Source organism: Ranitomeya imitator, chromosome 1 (genome assembly GCF_032444005.1).
Source record: "Ranitomeya imitator isolate aRanImi1 chromosome 1, aRanImi1.pri, whole genome shotgun sequence".
In the NCBI taxonomy this organism is placed as follows: Eukaryota; Metazoa; Chordata; class Amphibia; order Anura; family Dendrobatidae; genus Ranitomeya; species Ranitomeya imitator.
Window position 1 is genome coordinate 644,785,120 of NC_091282.1, and position 24,007 is coordinate 644,809,126.

At 44.1% G+C, this 24,007-nt stretch overlaps 1 protein-coding gene and 1 long non-coding RNA gene across 2 annotated transcripts in view; one reads left to right on the top strand and one right to left on the bottom strand.

The window, feature by feature from the left end:
• The window catches only part of KIRREL1 (kirre like nephrin family adhesion molecule 1), a 275,415-nt gene that overhangs the window by 68,496 nt on the left and 182,912 nt on the right, over positions 1 to 24,007 (bottom strand). The gene's annotated exons all lie outside the window — the stretch shown is intronic.
• Positions 13,318 to 24,007, top strand: part of LOC138657991 (uncharacterized) — a 46,026-nt gene continuing 35,336 nt past the window's right edge. Inside the window, exon 1 of the long non-coding RNA XR_011317291.1 lies at positions 13,318 to 13,384. This is a non-coding gene — a long non-coding RNA (uncharacterized lncRNA). The remainder of the gene's footprint in view (positions 13,385 to 24,007) is intronic.

Consider the following 24,007-nt stretch of genomic DNA (forward strand, 5'->3'; position numbering starts at 1 on the left):
CGTAAAATCAGATGCTGCGGTCTTCCGGCTTCTCTCTGTCGCGGTAAACCCGTAACAACATTAATGTCCATTGAAGTATATCTGCAGATAGAACTGCTTGAAGACATTTTGTACAGAGTTTACGGCGATAAACGTCACACGTCAAAGCAAGGACAGGCTTCCCTCCCGCTCTCAAAAACTCTTAAGCTTTTTTTTCCAGCTTTGAGGCAATGTCTTGTGTCCCCCTTGAGGGAAATATCTGGCTCACTTCCCCACGTTCCCCTATTTAAATTATCGCTGCTCTTTGTGCCTTCCTGCTCGCTTAGAGCGAAAACAAGACAGGAGCTCCACCTGGGAGCTGAATTGTAGATGAAGAAAATGTTCTAAGCTTTGCCGATCGTGAGCCAGGAGGATTTATCTCGTCCTCGTCCTCCCATCTTCTGAGGTGTCACGTTGTTTCTACACATCTTGCTGCCACTTCACTTTAACATCCTCCCTCTGTGCTCCAGGATCCACAGCACATGCTCCACTCATGTCATACATGAAAAAAAACACTGATGCTATGTTCAAGGGGGGAACCAAACCATTTGGTAATTGTCCTTAAAGAAAACGTTTTGCCAGACTAAAATCTGTCTAGAGCCAATGGTTAACAACCATAAATTCATGGCGGTCTTCATCGGCCTCCACAAGAGGAATTATTACATTATGAACGGCACTCAGATCTTTGCTACTATATAAGGGGGCTCTTAGGTTATTATTACCTGATAAGGGGGAGTGCGGAAATCAGTACTTTGTAAGTGGGCACTCAGTGAATTATAAAGGGGGCTTCTAACATTTCTTTGCATAGAATGTGGCTTTCAACCATCCATCAGAGCTGAAAGTACAGTGGCATGGGAAAGTTTGGACACCATTAGTCAAAATTACTGTTATTGTGAACAGTTAAGCAAGTTGAAGATGAAATGATCTCTAAAAGGGCTAAAGTTAATGATTACAAATGTCCTTTGTATTTTAGTCAAAATAAAATATATATTTTAAATGTTTTACATTTTAAAAATTATAAAGAGGAAAATGGGCCAATGCAAAAGTCTGGGCGCCCTTCATGCTTCGTGCCTTGTTGCTCCCCCTTTTGAAAGTATCACAGCTTGTAAATGCTTTTTGTAGCCAGACAAGAGTCTTTCCATTGTTGTTTGAGGGATTTTCATCTATTCTTCCTTGGAAAATTCTTCCAGTTCTGTGAGATTCCTGGGTCGTCTTGCATCCTCTGCTATTTTGATGTCTCGCCACAGATTTTCAATGATGTTCAGATCAGGGGACTGTGAGGGCCATTGTAAAGCCTTCAGCTTGCAGCTTTTGAAGTCATCTATTGTGGATTTTGATGTGTGTTGAGGATCATTATCCATTTGTAGAAGCTATTCTTCTTTCAACTTCAGCTTTTTTATGGAAAGTGTTATATTTGCATCAAGAATTTGTTGAAATTTCAATGAATCCATTCCTTCCTCTACTAGTGAAATGTTCTCTGTGCCACTGGCTGCAACATAACCCAAAGCGTGATTGATCCATCCCCACCCCCATTCTTAATGGTTGTCGAGATGTTCTTTTCCTGAAATTCTGTGATCATTGTGGCCAAATATTTCTATTTTCACCTCATTGGTCCACAGGACTTGTTCCCAAATTGCATCAGGCTTGTTTAGATCTTCTTTTGCATACTTCTGATGCTGAATTTTTTTGTGAGGAGACAGGAGAGGTTTTCTTCTGATGACTCTTCCATGAGGGCTATATTTGTGCAGATGTCTCTGAACAGTAGAACAATGTACCACAACTCCAGAGTCTGCTAAAGCTTTCCTGATTTGCCTCTGTAGCAATCCTACCAGCAGCTCTCACTGAAATTTAGCTTGATCTTCCAGACCTTGTTTTGGCCTTCACTGTTCCTGTTAACTGCCATTTCTTTATTACATTTCAAACTAAGGAAACAGCAACTTGAAAACGTCATGTTATCTTCTTATAGCCTTCTCCCGCTTTTTGGGCCTCCACCACTTTCATTTTCAGAGTTCTCAGCTGCTTAGAGGTACCTATGGCTACTGTTTTTTTGGGACAAGGTTAAAGGAGCCTGGGTGTTTATAAAGCTGGGAAATTTACATCACCTGGCCTCTCCTAATGATGATGGTGAACAAGCCATAACCCTAACAGGCTAATTAAGGTCTGAAGCCTTGGTCAAAGTTATCTGAACACCAATCTCCAAGGGTGCCCAAACTTTTGTATCAGCTCATCTTTCTTTTTGTAATTTTTAAAATGTAAAAATGACAATATATTTTTTGCTTAAAATACAAAGGAAATATGTCATCTTTAACTTTAATCCTTTTAGAGATAATTTCATCTTCAACTTGCTTAACTGTTCACAATAACAGTAATTTTAACCAGGGGTACCCAAACTTTTACATGCCACTGTAACTCTCGCAGGAACAAAGGTTGAAGACTTTAGGTTTAGAGTATGTTCACGAGCTGGACATCTTTAAAATATTATAGGGGGCCCCAAATGAGTGCTATGCAGCAGAATTGCTTCATGGTCTCATTCTCATCTTTGTTCTCAGGATCGCTGGAGACCGTTATAGAGCAGAATCAATATGCCTGCACGTGCCAATGAGGTGGTGCCAGAGATTTTGGATTCTGACAATTTTGGGAGTCAAAACCACATCCCTTTCTAAAGATCACGCCTCCCGAGGTGTAGGCTGGAATCCTAATCCTACAAAAATATCTGCTTGCTGCTTTATGGGTGATCGCTAGAAGCCTTGTAGGCTTCAGAGATTTGCCAGCTTTCTGTTTAGGAGGTCTACCTTTTTTTGTATGTTTTTGAAGAAATGACAAATAAAGGAACACTCCTTTAAATCTGAAGGCCAGATGCTAGTTATGCAAAGTGGCACTACCAGAATATCAACAAAAATCTCAAAAACCTTTCATTTGTGGAATCGAGTCAATCTTTTCATAAGTCCAATCCTACAGAGAAGAGTAACCAGAATATTGATGACCATTCAGTTCCAGTTTGTAGCCTCTATTGTGTTGGTTCACAATATCTGCACCCTACCCAGCGCTTACAAACCATCCTCGTCTGACCCTTTTTTCTCGATTCCTGTAGAGATTTTTCAGCATGTTATCACAAAGGCACAAGAAAAAAGAAAAGTCTGCTCACTCCTCGACATCTTAAAAACCCACCATCTCAGGTTGCTCATTACTCAGGAGACGCGTGTCAGTTCACTTTAGCGTTTGACCGCTTTTCCTGCCTCTAATACCATCACACAAAGGTCACGTCTCTTTAAATATTCCTCCGATCCAAGTCACTTTGGAGATACTTTGATCTTCTGCACAAAGTCGTCTTCATCTTCGTTACTTCTCATTGTCCCCTTCCTCTCATCTTCGTGAGAAAGGGGGCGTTTGGACAGACAAGTTTCTCAAATGTTGGAATTAAAAGGGACGACAAATGGCGGGGAGATGAAGAAGGAGAGTCCAGAAAAGGGTGTAATGTGAATAGGGCTGTCGTATACAGTATGGATGTATTAATAACTCTCAACTAGAGGGCGCTTTTGTGCTCAGTAATTTTTTATTGTCCCACACCCCTCTATACGCCAGCTCAGCCATTCAGCAGCGCTAAGAGAGGTCACATGACACACTTCTCTAAGACACAGAAACAGGCGGCACTAACTGGTTGTGTTTTTTGGAAAACCTACTTTATACACCAGAGCAGCCCTAACTCGAATTTAGAAGTTTCTGGGAGTAGGAGGGCGAGAAAACGATGTGAAGGGGGTAAGGAAGAGGCTCAGAAATGGCACGAAATAGAAAGAAAGGAACATGAAAGAAAAATTTGTGGGGATGAGGAAGAGGAGTGGAAGCGGAATAAAGGGAGTGATGAAGAGGTGTGGAAGAGGAGTTGAGGGGGCAAGGAAGAGGATTAAAAGAGTAGTTTGTGGGAGTGAGGAAGAAGCATGGAGGAAGCAAATAAGAGGCATAAAAAGGGTATGAAACACTAAGAAACAGGTATGGAAGGAATCTGGAACAGGCATGAAGAGAAACCCCAATAAAACCCTCTCTAATAAACCATAAAAATTAACTTTTATTCTATACATTTAAAAATAAAGGGTGCTCAAAATATGTGAATTAAAAGATTGTCTCTAATCTGCCTAAAGATGAGAATCGTTCTTTGAAACTGTTAGGACATTTGAATATAATCACACCCCGGGTGTCATTTATCGGCTGAACAGGACAAACGTGATTAAAGCACTTGTTCCCCTAAGATGTTTCACCACAAATGCGGTGTCATCAGGGGATGGGACAATGGCGGTTAGAGACATTCAGAGAATTTAGTGGCTCTCACCGGTGTGCTGGCTCCCATCGTTTCCAGCAGGGAGCCGACTCTTTGTGTCAAATAGGTTCTTCACGATCCATGAGTAAAAAAAGGAGTGGAGGGATGACGAAGAAGTAGGGATGACAATAGTGGTCGTAGAAGGTGCGACTGTGTCTGCGACCGGGCCAGTGCAGGAGGGGGCCTGCCAACACCAGCACCAAATTCAGCTGGATGCGCACCAGAGGGTGCACATCCAGCTAAAATGAATTGCGATGCAGAGAGCAGCCAGCTCCCTGCACTGCAATACACACCACTGACAAATCAGAGGCATCTGGTGTTAATGTTCCCGTCATGGGTGCGCACGGCAACGATGTCATGTGCCGTGTCAGGCAAGCCAAGTCAGCTGCAGCTCCTGCAATGGCTACAGGAATGGACCCCGTGAATCATGGTAGCCGAGGAAGGTAGGAATAATCGTTTATTTTTTTTAAATGTGTTTGAAAAGAATAGGGAACATTATAGCTGGAGGGGGGCCAGGATGGGGGACATTATACCAGGAAGGGGTCCAGGATGGACATTATACTAGGATGGTATGCAGGATGAGGGACATTATACAAGGAAGGGGCCCAGGATGGACATTATACTAGGAAGGTGTGCAGGATGAGGGACATTATACCAGGAAGGGGCCCAGGATGCGAAAAATTATACCAAGATGGGGCCCACGATGAAGGACATTATACAAGGAAGGGGCCCAGGATGCAGAATATTATACCAAGATTGGGGCCCACGATGAGGGACATTATACCAGGAAGGGGCCCAGGATGGGGAAGATCATATGAGGGGCAAACACTTATGGCTTTATAGGATCTAGAATGTTACAAGGGCCCATACATCTGAACAACATGCAGGTGTGGCCGAGGTCCAAATTTTGCCCTGGGGCCCTTAGGACTCAAATTACACCACTGAAAAGTGCAGTGGATAAATAGTGTGGCTGTGGGAAAAGAACTTTTGCTTGAATCACCCCACCATGACACAGTTGTCCACCCAGAATGGCATGCGAAACAGCAGCAAATAAATAGTCTGTAAAGGGGCTAATCTTGGCTACCTCACTTTCACTGGAGACTCTTACGAAGGTGTTTAGTTGGACCATAAAGTTACCGGCTCACCTTGGCCAAGAAGCAGCGAATCCTACAAATACAGCTCTGACGAACAGCGGCACGGCGTCTTCTTAATTACACAGTGCTGGCGACTCGATAGGAAGATAAAAATGATTAAACACCGGGTAATTGTGATGAGAGAGGAAAGTGACAGACAGAGAAAATGAAAGACTCGGAAAGTCTCATACAGAGGCGAGATGATAAGACGGCGGGAGGGGAAGCCATGGCGAGAGCGGGGAACGGGACTGCCCCCTCTTTATTTAATAAAATCCTCCGGCTTTATCTGCACAGAGCTGTCTTATTGTACAGCCGCATCTGGAGGCGTCAGGAATAAGACGGCCATGTCTGAAGCAGCTTAAGAATATCTGCCGCGACATTTCTGAAAGCTTCTTCATACAAGGCCAAAACTTAAAAACTAGCTCATTTGCCATTTAACCTGTGTGGCCGCAGTGGCGATCACCGGATGGCAGCGGCTTCTCCTGAGCCTGCGGGAATTATGGGGATCCTCATAAGAGGGTCATAATAGGACGTGTGTCAGCTACCGGGGAGAGGTCCTCCAGGACGTATCACACATGATAGGATTAGATACATGGCTCAGCAAATAGTATCACAGATGAGGTGGGCACGCCAACTCTCGTGACGTTGGGATGGAAATCACCTTGTGCCTCAGATGTTTGATAGGCCATTAATAACATGTAGCTCCTGTTGTGCCTTCATTACCCCGCTTCGCACAGCCGGACAGGAAAACAAATGATATTGCGCTGATTTGCATAGTTTCTGTTAGATGACGGTGCAGGACCATCTGACGAGTCATTATCAAAATCTACAACCGCCACCTATAGCTTTAGGAGTGATGCCGCTTCAAGAAGAAGGGATGGGGGGGTTCACAAGCAATTAACGTATGATATACAGAGACAGGACCCGTGCTGCCGGTGACAGCACGAGAACCACTGGAGACATTGCTGTATGCAGCACTGCAGACATTACCAGAGACTTCATCAGAGACATCTCTATACTGAATCACTAGAGACTCAACTACAAGCGTTAAGAGATACAACAGATCTCAGCACCACCATGTGATACGTCAGCACTGGCTTCATGAGAGACATCACTAGAAACAAATATGACTACAGAGAAATTGAGATGCAACTCTAGAGACGTCACTACCTGCAGAGACCACCACAACCGGAGACTGCGTGGCATATATCACTGCAGAGAGATGACTAGAGACTTAACTAAAGACAGCAGCGATATCACTAACATGAGCTGTTACGTGGCACATCACTAGAGTCGCCACCAGAGACACCACTAGAATCACCACTACCAGCATCACTAGAGTTTCCACTACAGACATCAGAGACACCCTCTAGAGCAGTGCTCCCTAACTCCAGTCCTCAAGAGCCACCAACGGGTCATGTTTTCAGGATTCCCTTAGTATGGCCCAGATGGTGGAATTGTTGCTGGTGGAGATGATGGAATTATCACCTGGGCCATACTAAGGAAATCCTAAAAGGATCACTAGACACTCCATTACAGACAATACTAGAAACATCACTAGAATAATCACTACATGCTTCACTAGAGACATTACTAGAGACATGAATAGAGACACTATTAGAGTCATACAAGTCACTACTAGAGACATCACTATGAGCTTCATTAGATACACAGTTAGTGACCCCACTAGACATCACTACAAGCATCACTAGACATACCACTGTGGACACAACTATAGACAACACTAGAGTAATCATTACAAGCATCAGTAGAGACACCACTAGAGACACCAATAAAAACATTACTAGATACACCACTAGAGACACCATTAGAGTCACCACTAGAAACATTTCTAGAGAAACCACTCGAGGCATTACTAGAAACACCACTGTAAACATTACTAGAATTTTGACTAGTGAACCGACTAGGGACACCACCAGAGACATCACTAGCGACAGCACTAGAGCCACCACCAGAAGACACATTACCTGTTACTTACTATAGACATCATTAGAGATATCACTACACTAGTTACTCATCTAGAGCCATCATTAAGATACTATATTTCATCCCTGACTATAGATCTCTCCACATACCCTGCCTGGCACTGGAGACATCACTAGACTTATTACATTATATATACTAACTATTGAATCTGTTCTACGCCCAGGTGGTGAGAATTTTTATTGGTACATTTCAGGCGGCATTTTATTGAAGACATGGTGTCTGTGAATTCGCACAGCACACACAACACACACAAACACCTGAATGGTGACTGATGGCTGCGAGGTGCGGTATCCATAGTCCCGTTGTCTCACCGGCAGCACAGCACACCCCCATCTCCTCATCACTACTGGATGGGAGGTGCGGTATCCACAGTCCTATTGTCTGACCGGCAGCAAAGCACACCCCCGTCTCCTCATCACTACTGGATGGGAGGTGCGGTATCCACAGTCCTATTGTCTGACCGGCAGCACAGCACACTCCCGTCTCCTCATCACTGCTGGATGGGAGGTGCGGTATCCACAGTCCCGTTGTCTGACCGGCAGCACAGCACACCTCCGTCTCCTCATCACTTCTGGATGGGAGGTGCGATATCCACAGTCCATTGTCTAACCGGCAGCACAGCACATCCTGGTCTCCTCATCACTACTGGATGGGAGGTGCGGTATCCACAGTCCCGTTGTCTGACCGGCAGCACAGCACACCCCCGTCTCCTCATCACTACTGGATGGGAGGTGCGATATCCACAGTCCATTGTCTAACCGGCAGCACAGCACATCCTGGTCTCCTCATCACTACTGGACGGGAGGTGCGGTATCCACAGTCCCGTTGTCTGACCGGCAGCACAGCACCCCCCCGTCTCCTCATCACTACTGGATGGGAGGTGCGATATCCACAGTCCCGTTGTCTGACCGGCAGCACAGCACATCCTGGTCTTCTCATCACTACTGGACGGGAGGTGCGGTATCCACAGTCCCGTTGTCTGACTGGCAGCACAGCATACCCCCGTCTCCTCATCACTGCTGGACGGAAGGTGCAGTATCCACAGTCCCGTTGTCTGACTGGCAGCACAGCACACCCTGGTCTCCTCATCACTACTGGACGGGAGGTGCGGTATCCACAGTCCCGTTGTCTGATCGGCAGCACAGCACACCCCAGTCTCCTCATCATTACTGGATGGGAGGTGCGATATCCACAGTCCCGTTGTCTGACCGGCAGCACAGCACACCCCGGTCTCCTCATCACTGCCGGACGGGATGTGTGCGGTTTGTGCGCAGTTTCCATAGTCCCGGTGTCTCACTAGCAGCACAACACACCCAGATCTCCTCATCGCCACTGATGAAACCATTGCCACAGAGCCGACATCGTGGAGATAGCTCTAATCACATCAGACATTGTTGCCCCTTCTAAAAATTGATGCCATAGTGCAGTATGCGCATGCGCTGACTCCTGCACCACAGTGTGCAGGAGGCTTCAGGCAGAAGGACACATCTGTGGTTATATTATAGATTATATAATAAAACACTGATGGGTTGACATCTGTCCACTATGTGTACTACTGGTCTTGATCACTCGTGCTGAGCAAGCAGTCATTTTACCATGTCCCTGTATTGAAATGAATGAAAATTAAAGGTGTGTTTCCATTTCGGAAGTTGATAGCATGTTCTGAGAAATGCAGGCTGAGAAATGGGCACGAAGAGTTTTCCACTTTTTGAAACTGCCATAGAAGTGGATAGAGAGAGCTGCGCATGTGCAGCCACATATCCATCCCATGTGGTGTGATACGGGGATCCAATCTTTAGATAGTTATGAGGCCCATCAGTCATTGGAAATGCCATTAATGCCTGCAATGGGATTACCCCTTTAAGGGAGGTTGTAAGTAACTTTTCACTTATAATATACCCATATAACCTTTAATAACTCTTGATGAGCTCAGTGGAGCATTCTGGATTTTGGTCGCTCCCCTCCCTTGCCTAACGATTGATTTTATTGCGTTTTCACAAGAAGTCACTGCTGAACCTGCGCCCCTTTTTGCCACGCCAGAATGAGTTAAAACCTTTTTCGTGTTCTTGTCTAGGGCACTTTATGCTAAGAAGTAGTTGATACTGACGGAGTTTTGTTGTCTAAGAGGCATCCTGTGTACTGACCCCACGGCTCCCTGCAGCCGCTGAATTATTCACATTTTTTTTAGAGGCTGGACGTGCTGATGCTCGCTGATCTGTACGGGCAGCCGCGCAGGTTACGCACATACACTTTGACTGCGAGGCGTTATTAAAGGGACGGAAAGGAAGTGGTGAGAGCCGTCTCCGCTCACATAACAGATGGTGATCTAGTTACAGCGCGGGATTCTGGGAATATGCAAATGAGCGCGGCATCTGCACATCTGGGTCTATTACTGATGTACGCTAATACCTGGGAAGTACTTCTGCTACACAGGTAGATATCGGCAGCCTGGGTGATATGTGATGCTATGACACCACATAGACAACCATTACCGGCACCACCTCATGTGAGCATCATAATGCACCTCAGCTGCTGCAGAACATCATCATCCACGCCCAGCTGCTGCAGAACAACATCATCCACCGCCCTGCTGCTGCAGAACATCGTCATACCCCCCTAGCTGCTGCAGAACATCATCATCCACCACCCAGCTGCTGCAGAACATCATCATCCACCGCCCTGCTGCTGCAGAACATCGTCATACACCCCCAGCTGCTGCAGAACATCATCATCCACCCCCCAGCTGCTGCAGAAAATCGTCATACACCCCCAGCTGCTGCAGAACATCATCATCCAGCCCTAGCTGCTGCAGAACATCATCATCCACCCCTAGCTGCTGCAGAATATCATCATACACCCCCTCAACTGCTGCAGAACATCATCATCCACCCCCCAGCTGCTGCAGAACATCATCATCCACCGCCCTGCTGCTGGAGAACATCGTCATACACCCCCAGCTGCTGCAGAACATCATCATACACCCCCAGCTGCTGCAGAACATCATCATCCACCCCTAGCTGCTGCAGAATATCATCATACACCCCCTCAACTGCTGTAGAACATCATCATACACCCCTCAGCTGCTACAGAACATTGTCATACACCCCCAGCTGCTGCAGAACATCGTTATACACTCCTCAGCTGCTGCAGATCATCATCTACCGCCCAGCTGCTACAGAACTTAATAATACACTTCAGCTGCTGCAAAACATCATCATCCACCGCCCAGCTGCTGCAGTACATCATCATAAACCCCCAGCTGCTGCACAACATCATCATATACCCTCAGCTGTTGCAGAACATCATAATACACCTAAGCTGCTGCAGAATCTTATACTAAACCTCAGCTGCTGCAGAATATCATACTGCACAACCCAGCTGCTGGGGATGGATTCTGCACATAACCAGTCTCCTTCCCCCTCTGGAAGCTGACATTATAGCCCCTTTCTATTTTCTCTGCAGTAGTTTCCTCAACTACAATACCACCATGTCACTCCAGAAGTTGTGCTCCTTTCCTGACAAGCAGGCAGAAAGCTATGTTTATTGGCTGTCGGGAGAGTGACTGAACACGTGCGTCCACCCCGTACTTATTAGGTGGTCACCAGGTGGATGCAATACTATGTATTAAAAAAAATCTTTTTAAAGGGGTTGTGGTACGACATTTACGGTAAACAGACTGGAGGGGCATTCAGAGTTCTCCTTTAACTGTGGAAAAGTGAGTAAAGTCCTTGAATGTGATGAGGCTTCGCCATAAATAAAAAATGAAATGATGAGGAGAAGGGGATGTAGAGGATATGGAGAGCGGGAGGGGAATCGATGGGGTGAGGAAAGGGTTTATTAGACAAAGGGCTAGCGGAGAATGAGCGCCAGCACCAGGGCAGGGGGAGAAGCATCAACACTCAGACTGTGTAGGTTCTGTCTCCCTGTATTTATCAAATGAAGCTCTGATTAAACCCTAGGGCTCCAAACTCCAATCTCTCTCTCTCCTCTCGCTATTAAACTCTCGGTTCAAAGAAAAGCCTTTTATTCATGTCGACAGCTTTCAGATGGAACTAAATCTCTCTGTGCTATACTCTTTTTTTTATCGTCTCTCCTCTTTTCTCTCCCTCGCTAGAAATTGTAAGCTTTTTTTTCTAAATCTATTTATAAAGATAAAAAAAGGTCGTTATATATATAAAAATCTTTTCCAAAAAGCTCAACGGTGTTTGCGGTTATCAATTAGAAAAAATAATAAGGATATGTAGTGGAAGTACGGGCAGGTGACATCACCCAGACTCCTGTGATGTCACCGGCTTCTATGTAGTGGAAGTACAGGCTGGTGACATCACCCAGACTCCTGTGATGTCACCGGCTTCTATGTAGTGGAAGTACAGGCTGGTGACATCACCCAGACTCCTGTGATGTCACCGGCTTCTATGTAGTGGAAGTACAGGCTGGTGACATCACCCAGACTCCTGTGATGTCACCGGCTTCTATGTAGTAGTAGAAGTACAGGATGGTGACATCACCCAGACTCCTGTGATGTCACCAGCTTCTATGTAGTGGAAGTACAGGCTGGTGACATCACCCAGACTCCTGTGATGTCACCGGCTTCTATGTAATGGAACTACAGGCTTGTGACATCACCTAGACTCCTGTGATGTCACCGGCTCCTATGTAGTGGAAGTACAGGCTGGTGACATCACCTAGACTCCTGTGATGTCACCGGCTTCTATGTAGTGGAAGTACAGGCTGGTGACATCACCTAGACTCCTGTGATGTCACCGGCTTCTATGTAGTGGAAGCACAGGCTGGTGACATCAGCTAGACTCCTGTGATGTCACCGGCTTCTATGTAGTGGAAGCACAGGCTGGTGACATCAGCTAGACTCCTGTGATGTCACCGGCTTCTATGTAGTGGAAGCACAGGCTGGTGACATCACCTAGACTCCTGTGATGTCACCGGCTTCTATGTAGTGGAAGCACAGGCTGGTGACATCACCTAAACTCCTGTGATGTCACCGGCTTCTATGTAGTGGAAGAACGGGCTGGTGACATCACCTAGACTCCTGTGATGTCACCGGCTCCTATGTAGTGGAAGTACAGGCTGGTGACATCACCTAGACTCCTGTGATGTCACCGGCTTCTATGTAGTGGAAGAACGGGCTGGTGACATTAACCAGACTCCTGTGATGTCACCGGCTTCTATGTAGTGGAAGTACAGGCTGGTGACATCACCTAGACTCCTGTGATGTCACCGGCTCCTATGTAGTGGAAGTACAGGATGGTGACATCACCTAGACTCCTGTGATGTCACCGGCTTCTATGTAGTGGAAGAACGGGCTGGTGACATCACCTAGACTCCTGTGATGTCACCGGCTCCTATGTAGTGGAAGTACAGGCTGGTGACATCACCTAGACTCCTGTGATGTCACCGGCTTCTATGTAGTGGAAGAACGGGCTGGTGACATCACCTAGACTCCTGTGATGTAACCGGCTCCTATGTAGTGGAAGTACAGGCTGGTGACATCACCTAGACTCCTGTGATGTCACCGGCTTCCAGGCTCGGACTGGCCCACCGGGGTACCGGAGGATCCTCCGGTGGGCCCTGACACTGGCATCTGCTGGCAGGGCCTCCCCCCGCTCCAGGGCCCTCCCCCCGCTCCAGAGCCCCCCCCCGCAGCCGCCCGCCCGCTCGCTCGCCTGCTCGCCTTGAATACTCACCCTGCCTGCTCCAGCGATGGTCTCGGCGTCTGCACTGCACGAGCGGTCACGTGACACCGCTCATTAAGATCATGAATATGCGCATATTCATGATCTTAATGAACGGTGTCACATGACCACTCAAGCAGGAAGAAGGTGCTGCGCCGGCGCCGCCGCCTGGAGTCGGGACAGAGCGCGAGGGATGTCGGCACGGCCGTGCAGTGGGAAGACAGGTGAGTATGAGGGACGGGGGAACGGGGGGGGGAATGAAGGAGGACATAAGCCGGCGCGCCGAGCAGGAGCAGGAGCGGAGAGATAAGCCTGCATACAGGGGGGAATATGAGCCATGCAGGGGGGATATGAGCCATGCAGGGGGGGATATGAGCCATGCAGGGGGGAATATGAGCCATGCAGGGGGGGATATGAGCCATGCAGGGGGGAATATGAGCCATGCAGGGGGGAATATGAGCCATGCAGGGGGGAATATGAGCCATGCAGGGGGGAATATGAGCCATGCAGGGGGGGATATGAGCCATGCAGGGGGGGATATGAGCCATGCAGGGGGGAATATGAGCCATGCAGGGGGGAATATGAGCCATGCAGGGGGGGATATGAGCCATGCAGGGGGGGATATGAGCCATGCAGGGGGGGATATGAGCCATGCAGGGGGGAATATGAGCCATGCAGGGGGGAATATGAGCCATGCAGGGGGGAATATGAGCCATGCAGGGGGGGATATGAGCCATGCAGGGGGGGATATGAGCCATGCAGGGGGGAATATGAGCCATGCAGGGGGGAATATGAGCCATGCATACAGGAGGGGTAATATGAGCTATGTATATGGGATAGGAGGGAGATGAGCCATGCATACAGGAGGGGGGTCATTATACAGTATGGAGCATCATGTGTGGCCGTTATACAGTATGGAGCATCATATGTGGCCGTTATACAGTATGGAGCATCATTTGTGGTCATTATACAGTATTGAGCATTATGTGGGATCATTATACAGTATGGAGCATCATGTGTAGCCATTATACAGTATGGAGCACCATGTGTGACCATTATACAGTATGGAGCATCATGTGTGGCCGTTATACAGTATGGAGCATCATTTGTGGCCATTATACAGTATGGAGCATCATGTGTGGCCATTATACAGTATGGAGCACCATGTGTGACCATTATACAGTATGGAGCATCATGTGTGGCCGTTATACAGTATGGAGCATCATTTGTGGCCATTATACAGTATGGAGCATCATGTGTGGCCGTTATACAGTATGGAGCATCATTTGTGGTCATTATACACTATGGAGCATTATGTGTGGCCATTATACAGTATTGAGCATTATGTGGGATCATTATACAGTATGGAGCATCATGTGCGGCCGTTATACAGTATGGAGCATCATGTGTGGTCATTATACAGTATGGAGCATTATGTGGGATCATTATACAGTATGGAGCATCATGTGCGGCCGTTATACAGTATTGAGCATCATTTGTGGTCATTATACAGTATTGAGCATCATGTGTGGTCATTATACAGTATGGAGAACTGTGTGGCCGTTATACACTATGGAGCATCATGTGTGGTGGCCGTTATACAGTATTGAGCATCATGTGCGGTCATTATACAGTATGGAGCACTGTGTGGCCATATTTTTTTGTTTATAATTATTGTATATAAAACAGTGTGATCAGCAGTGCTAAATGGCTGCGGTTGGGACGTGGATATGGGTGTGACTAGTTTTGAAATGGGTCTAGTCAGAGGCGTGGCCTAAAATTTGCCGCGGCGCACTACACGCGCCGCAAACTTTATACCTCCTTCCCTTCTTCAAAAGTTGGGAGGTATGGTACCACATTTGCCAGATCACGGCAAGTGCCGCAAATCCCATAGAGAATGACTGAGGCCGAACGCAGTGTTGCCATAAGTGATCCGTTACGCGGAAGATGCAGAAAAACTGCCCGATCTGCTGCAAAAGGCGACTTTCACATCAGCGATTTTTGCCAAAGTCACTGCCGATAGTGTCATACTCACCAAAAGGGGAGGCAGAGCTAAAAGTGCCTAGGGCAGCAGAAACTCTAAATACGGCCCTGGGGGGCTACATTATATTCTGTGGGGGGACTGCATTATACTCAAGGTACTACATTATATTATGGGGGCTACATCATACTATATGAGGGGTTACAGTATACTCTATGGGGGGCTGCATTATATTCTGTGGTGGGGCTGCATTATTCTCTCAGGGGACTACATAATATTATGGGGGCTACATCATACTATATGAGGGGGCTACAGTATACTCTATGGGGGGGCTGCATTATATTCTGTGGTGGAACTGCATTCTCTCAGGGGACTACATTATATTCTGTGCTGGGTGGCATTATACTATATGAGGGGGGGCTGCATTATACCCTATGGGGGTGCTACATTATATTCTATGGTGGGGACTGTGTCATACCTGAGAGGGTTGCATTATATTTTGTGGGGTGCTGCATTATATTCTATGAGAGGGGACTGCATTATATTTTATGAGGGGGCTACATTATATTCTGTGAGGGGGCTACCCCAACCCTTGCTACATTATTAAGACGTGAACTACCTTATATTATACCCTGATATTAGCGCTTTTTACCGCACAATTGGTGGTCTTGTATCTATTTCTATGTAGCTACATAGTGGGCCCCAAGAATGATTTTCTCTGGTGGGCCAAAGGTGCTGCAGTCCGACGCTGCCGGCTTCTATGTAGTGGAAGAACGGGCTGGTGACATTACCCAGACTCCTGTGATGTCACCGGCTTCTATGTAGTGGAAGTACAGGCTGGTGACATTACTCAAACTCCTGTGACGTCATCAGCTTCTATGTACTGAAAGTACAGGCTGGTGACATCATCAATGTCTTCTGTGATGTCACCAGTTTTAACTAATTTTACCCATGCCACTAGAAATTTAGGGACCTCCCAGAATAATCACATGATGCAACCTCAACCGATTGGGCTTTTGTCACACTAGACTTTTGCAACTCCACATCGAAGGCCGGCGTCACACACAGCGTAAAACAATACGGTCCGTAGCTCCTCCGTAGGCAGGGTGTGTCAGCGTTTTTTGCGCATGGCATCCTCCGTATGTAATCTGTATGGCATCCGTACTGCGTGTTTTTCTCGCAGGCTTGCAAAACCAACATACCGCTATAGAAGGGATCCATGTGTCACCCAAAAAAAAAAATATATATATATACTGTCTATATACATATATATATATATATACATATATATACATATATATATATATATACATATATATAGATGTGCCTTTTCTGGGGTGGCTGGGGGCAGATGTTTTTAGCCAGGGGGAGGCCAATAACCATGGACCCTCTCCAGGCTATTAATATCTGCCCTCAGTCACTGGCTTTACTACTCTGGCGGAAAAAATTGCGCGGGAGCCCACGCCAATTTTTTCCGCCATTTAACCCTTTAATTTAGTAGATAGAACGGCCAAATTTTGCATATACACACTACTAACATTAGTAGTGTGGAATATGCAAAAAAAAGGTGATATGACATGGTTTACTGTATGTAAACCATGTCTCATATGTCGGGTTTAGGAAGGAGATAGCAAAAGCCGGTAATTGAATTACCGGCTTTAAAGCTATCTCGCGCTGGAAGAAATATTAATATATATATATATATATATGTATATATATATATATATATGTGTTTCACTGACATATATATATATATATATATATATATATATACCTATTCTATGTGTACACATTTATTCTACCTATTCTTCTGTAAGCTGTCAGTGTGATTTTACTGTACACCGCAATTGAATTAACGGCTTTAAAGCTATCACGCGCTGTATGAAGTAATAATATATATATATATATGTGTCTCACTGACAATATATATATATATATATATATATATATACATACCTATTCTATGTGTACACATTTATTCTACCTATTCTACTGGAAGCTGTCAGTGTGATTTTACTGTACACCGCACTGAATTGCCGGCTTTTCTCTCTAACACCGCTGCGTATTTCTCGCAAGTCACACTGCTGGTCCGTGTGTAATCCGTATTTTTCAGGCTTCCATAGACTTTCATTGGCGTATTTCTTGCGCAGTACGGTGACAAACGCAGCATACTGCGATTTTCTACGGCCGTAGAAAGCCGTATAATACGGATCTGTAAAATACGGCAGATAGGAGCAGGGGCATAGAGAATAATTGTGCCGTTTGTTTTGCGAGTTTTACAGACGTATTTTCTGCGCTCATACGTCCGTAAAACTTGCAAGTGTGACGGCGGCCTAAAGGTTGGCAATGGGGTCAGTATGTATGTAGTGCAAACATAACCTTTAGGGGTTTTGGTAATAGATCGCCCTTGAATTTGCAGCACGCAAAGCAATTGTAACCCATTGGGTTTTGCCGATGTTCCACCACTTAATGTTGCCATCACTCTAAAATAAGGAAATCTAAACATTTTTTAAAAACATAAATTTAGTATCTGTTGTGTCCATAAAAGTCAGATGTATCAAAGTACAAAATGATTTAATCCATATGTTAAACATACAGAATTCTCGTATGAACTTGCTGTTGGTAAAAATAAAAAGTTATGGATCTTGGAAGAAAAGAAGAAAAAAAGAAAGAACAATAAAAAGAAACAATGGCAGAGGAGGGAAAAATCCTTTTGTTCATGTCCCATATCACAGTCGCTGAGATCCCCATAGACACAGAGGCTTTGTGCATTATATACCGTGCCTTGCTGCTATTAGTGGGTTTTATATATGCTGCCATTTGTTACATCACATCCATTTTCTTGATATTTCCACACAAAAAATATATATAAAATATTTAATGAAAATCCGCTACCAGCCACTTCACCCAGAATTTGTGCACTGAGCTGTTTGCTCTAGTACTTTGCCATTTACTGCCGGCTGCTTCAAGCTTGTTAATCAAGCGCTGTCCCCGTTCTAAGCAAATCGTTAGCCAGATTTACGTCAACGGGCAAAGCGTTTCCAAGCAGAAAACTGAGGAAAGAAGAAAACATATATATACAACCAAAGTAACGATGAGCACATCTGCAAGCTCCACTCCACTCATCATGATCGTGTGCGACGGACCTAAAAATGATGCGCGAGATCAGCTCTCCGACTGAAAAGCAGCCGCCGCGGACAAAGAATTTCCAGCAGCTCGGACCTTTCTGTAAAATAATGGTTAAGTGAGAAGCGAATGGGAAAATATAGAAGCGTGCGGATACTAATTATCTGGATTGAAGAACTTATGTGCTGACCAGACCTCGGGGGAAATCACAGTTCTGGAGGCATTAATGTAAAAAAAAAGTGCTACAGACAACACTATTAGTATATATGGCAAGTATCCGCCACAGAGAACACAGATTTTTTTAATTTAACAGCAAGTGCGAGGCCCATATATCATACTGGACCCTTGTACCAGACATATATGCTCTCGTTCTATTGTCTATCTGGTGACAATGGAATTGTGTAGAAATGAGAGGGAGAAGGCAGATTTCCTCTAGAGGTTTACAATGCATACTTACTATGACACCTATCTTATGTACAAAACTACTTTAATACTGCCCCTATGTATAAGAATATAACTGCTATAATACTGCCCTCTATGTACAAGAATATAACTACTATACTACAGCCCCTATGTACAAGAATATAACTACTATAATACTGCCCCTATGTACAAGAATATAACTACTATAATACTGCCCCTATGTACAAGAATATAACTACTATAATACTGCCCCTATGTACAAGAATATATAACTACTATAATACTGCTCCTATGTACAAGAATATAACTACTATAATACTGCTCCCTATGTGCAAGAATATAACTACTATAATACTGCTTCTATGTACAAGAATATAACTACTATAATACTGCTCCCTATGTGCAAGAATATAACTACTATAATACTGCTTCTATGTACAAGAATATAACTACTTTAATACTGCCCCTATGTATAAGAATATAACTGCTATAATACTCCTCCTATGTACAAGAATGTAACTACTAGAATACTGCTCCCTATGTACAAGAATATAACTACTATAATGCTGCCCCTATGTACAAGAATATAACTACTATAATACTGCACCTATGTACAAGAATATAACTACTATAATACCGCTCCTATGTACAAGAATATAACTACTATAATACTGCTCCCTATGTGCAAGAATATAACTACTATAATACTGCTTCTATGTACAAGAATATAACTACTATAATACTGCCCCTATGTACAAGAATTTAACTACTATAATACTGCCCCTATGTACAATAATATAACTACTATAATACTGCTCCTATGTACAAGAATATAACTACTATAATACTGCTTCTATGTACAAGAATATAACTACTATAATACTGCTCCCTATGTGCAAGAATATAACTACTATAATACTGCTTCTATGTACAAGAATATAACTACTTTAATACTGCCCCTATGTATAAGAATATAACTGCTATAATACTGCTCCTATGTACAAGAATATAACTACTAGAATACTGATCCCTATGTACAAGAATATAACTACTATAATGCTGCCCCTATGTACAAGAATATAACTACTATAATACTGCACCTATGTACAAGAATATAACTACTATAATACTGCCCCTATGTACAAGAATATAACTACTATAATACTGCTCCCTATGTGCAAGAATATAACTACTATAATACTGCTTCTATGTACAAGAATATAACTACTATAATACTGCCCCTATGTACAAGAATATAACTACGATAATACTGCCCCTATGTACAATAATATAACTACTATAATACTGCTCCCTATGTGCAAGAATATAACTACTATAATACTGCTTCTATGTACAAGAATATAACTACGATAATACTGCCCCTATGTACAATAATATAACTACTATAATACTGCTCTCTATGTGCAAGAATATAACTACTATAATACTGCTTCTATGTACAAGAATATAACTACTATAATACTGCTCATATGTACAACGATATAACTGCTATAATACTGCTCCCTTTGTACAAGAATATAACTACTATAATGGTTCCCCCTATGTACAACCATATAACTACTATAATACTGCCCCTATGTACAAGAATATAACTACTGTAATACTGTCCCCTATGTATGAGAATATAATTACTATAATACTGCCCCCTATGTACAAGAATATAACTCCTATATTACTGCTCCTATATACAAGAATATAACTACTGTAATACTGCCCCCTATGTACAAGAATATAACTACTATAATACTGCCCCTATGTACAAGAATATAACTACTATAATACTGCCTCCTATGTACAAGAATATAACTCCTATATTACTGCTCCTATATACAAGAATATAACTACTGTAATACTGCCCCCTATGTACAAGAATATAACTACTATAATACTGCCCCTATGTACAAGAATATAACTACTATAATACTGCTCCCTATGTGCAAGTATATAACTACTATAATACTGCCCCTATGTACAAGAATATAACTACTATAATACTGCTCCTGTGTACAAGAATATAACTACTATAATACTGCTCCTATGTACAGGAATATAACTACTATAATACTGCCCCTATGTACAAGAATATAACTACTATAATACTGTCCCTATGTACAAGAATATAACTCCTATAATACTGCTCCTATGTACAAGGATGTACTGAAGGAAGGCATATAACAGCAGATTCGCTATAATTTTAGGCATAATTGTCCCTGTGTGAAACGCATTGGCGGTACAGAGAAAGGGTTAAAGGGTTAAAGTGAGTACAGAGGGGTCCTTGTTTTTCTGGTTCATCACTGGAGAGATGCCGCTCTCAGACTGGTGAATACAAGAAAATATTGCAATTATAGCATCCAGCGAGCGAGCAAAGGCAGCGCATAACTTGTGCTGAGAACAGTGTGCGGAGCCTGACATTTCGTCCTTAATAAAATGTGCCGCTGGGCTGGTGTAAAGTTGTCCCAATTACACCAGAAAATGTGCCTTTTTTTATCTTTCCCAGGCATCAGAAAGCACATTTATTATACCAAGAGAGGAAGGCAGGCAAGGTTACTCTGAGGAAGAAGTGTATTCTGTGCTGATTCCCTCTCTGTATCTGCCCACCATATTTAACCCTATAGGCGAGCACCTGCATACTACATAATTACGTCCTGTAATGTCTTCGCAGGTTGCATTTAATTATTGCATGTAAAGGCGGCAATAAGTACAAATTATTGGAAATTTTCCACTTGGGAAATGAAAGGTTGGTAGCCTGTGATTTGCAAGGAGATTAAGTTCCAGCAAGCTGCGCTCATCTATGACTGACGGGTTTCGCTTCTGCCTCTTGCTCCGCCATTACTCTAGATCCATAGGAAATATTTTTTAAATCATATCTCAATCTATAAAATTTCAGACATTCCAAATATAAAACCAACACTGGATTCTCTTGGAAACTGACTGAGACAACCTGTAGAATTTTGATTCCTTGATATTTTACGGTGTGTTCACCTGTTGCGGTATTAATTTTTCCATCGTGGTTTTAAAGGGTTGTACCCAACTCCATAAATGGGAATTGTTGGATAGTGCGTGTAAATACAAGCAATTTTGTAATTTACTTCTTATTGAAATTTTCACCCTTTCTTAAAGGGAACCTGTCACCCCCAAAATCGAAGGTGAGCTAAGCCTCTGTAATGCTGTAGATAAGCCCCCGATGTATCCTGAAAGATGAGAAATAAAGGTTATATTATACTCACCCAGGGGCGGTCCCACTGCGGTCCGGTCCGATGGGTGTCCCTGTCCGGGGCCTCCCATCTTCATACGATGACGTCCTCTTCTTGTCTTCCTGCCTTGGCTCTGGTGCATGCGTACTTTATCTGTCCTGTTGAGGGCAGAGCAAAGTACTGCAGTGCGCAGGCGCTGGGAAAGGTCAGAGAGGCCCGGCACCTGCGCACTGCAGTACTTTCCTCTGCCCTCAACAGGGCAGACAAAGTACGCCTGCGCCGGAGCTGCAGCGTGAAGACAAGAAGAGGACGTCATCTGATGAAGATAGGAGGCCCCGCACGGACCGCGACACCCATCGGACCGGACCGCCCGCCCAGGTGAGTGTAATATAACCTTTTTCTCATCTTTCAGGATACATCGGGGGCTTATCTACAGCATTACAGAGGCTTAGCTCACCTTCGATTTTGGGGGTGACAGGTTCCCTTTAAGAAGTGGTGAAAATTTCAATAAGCAGTAAATTACAAAATTGCTGATGTCGGTGGGCTTACCTCACCTGCGATTTTGGGGGTGACAGGTTTCCATTAACATGAAGACTTTTCTTTTGTCTACAGCTCATTGCCATGGAGACTGACCACCGCTGCTAGACAGCAGAACATGCTCAGTGCTTACAAACTCTTTTCTATTGAGCTTATTACCATTTTAAACTGGACAGGATTACTGGAGAGCGCATGGTTAATGTTAATCCTGGCCAGCTGCAGCACAGTGCTTACCAGCTAGACAGCAGAAGTGGTCGTGCTCCTAGGCAACGAGTTGGAAACAAAAAGAAAAGTGTTCATATCTCAAAAACTACTAAGAATTTTAATAAGCAATAAATGGCAAAAATACTTATTTTTATAGGCACAATCTGACAATATTAATCTATGAAGAAGGGAATAACCCCTTTAAGCCTTGAAAAATTCTAATAAAATATTGAATTGCATTGAGTTTTTACACTATGGTTGACGGATCGATTTGAAGGACTCTGGTTCATCAGCCAGGTCAGTAATTTTTGACTCATGGATGGGAGCTCTGCAAATTTTTTTACCTTCCAGGATCCCAAGCAAGTCTTTTTATTTGGTGTCACATCGTCTGTATGGAAGGTAAGATTTTCGCAATCCTTCTGTCCGGTAGTCAGAGACTTCTGACCTGGCGGATGATGGACCAAAGTCCCTGATGGGAAAAATTGTCACCCCAGTTGACAAGGACCACTCACCTTGCAAATATTTATCTTGCCATTTTTCCAAACCAACATATGGGTCTTATTAAAACTAGCTTTCTTTACAAGTATAACCTGTGATCTAGTGTTCCTTTCCTCCCAGCCAGCGACTCATCCTTTATTTCCATTTGAAACATGTTTTCGCCAAGAGAAAAGCATTGCGGCTTGGTCTACGGGCCCCGCATCAAATAAGTCTGAGCCTGACGCACTCAGCCAACAATAGACCCAGATTGTACGGTATGTAGCGAGCTCCGACAAGGTCATTCTGAACACGGGGGCTGTGATTAAAAGCCGCTACTTCTGCAGTCAACAGAGGACACAACTGGCCTTTTATCTTCCCAACACGAATTGGACGCCCACAGCAAGAAATTCACCTAGCACCAAGGAAAAATACCCGTCTCCATGTAGAAGCCACTGCAAATATATATTTTTTAGCACAGTCTTTTTTTTCCTCCTTAACGCTTTCTCGTATTCAACTGAATCCGTATTTTTCCTTTTCTGTCTGAAATCAATCTTTTCTTCTTTTTTTTTTTGCATTTTCAACCTGTCATGTCTGTGAAAAACACCTTGAATGTGGTTAGCAGATGCCACAAGAAACGGCAGAAGAGCCGATAAGTATGACTTTGGCTGAGAGGATGTAAATTATTCCAACAAGCTATTCGAAGATTGTTCACCTGGGAAAGGTTTCGGGTCGAGGTGCTAACTTTTTCAAACAATTTTTAAACCATGTTCACCTAACATTTTAGGTTCTGCACATATAGACTCAACGCGTCTGCAAATGGAGGACAAAAGATGGCCGTTAAACAGTATTCATCTAATCAAGTCGTGGAAGAAGAAAGTTAACAT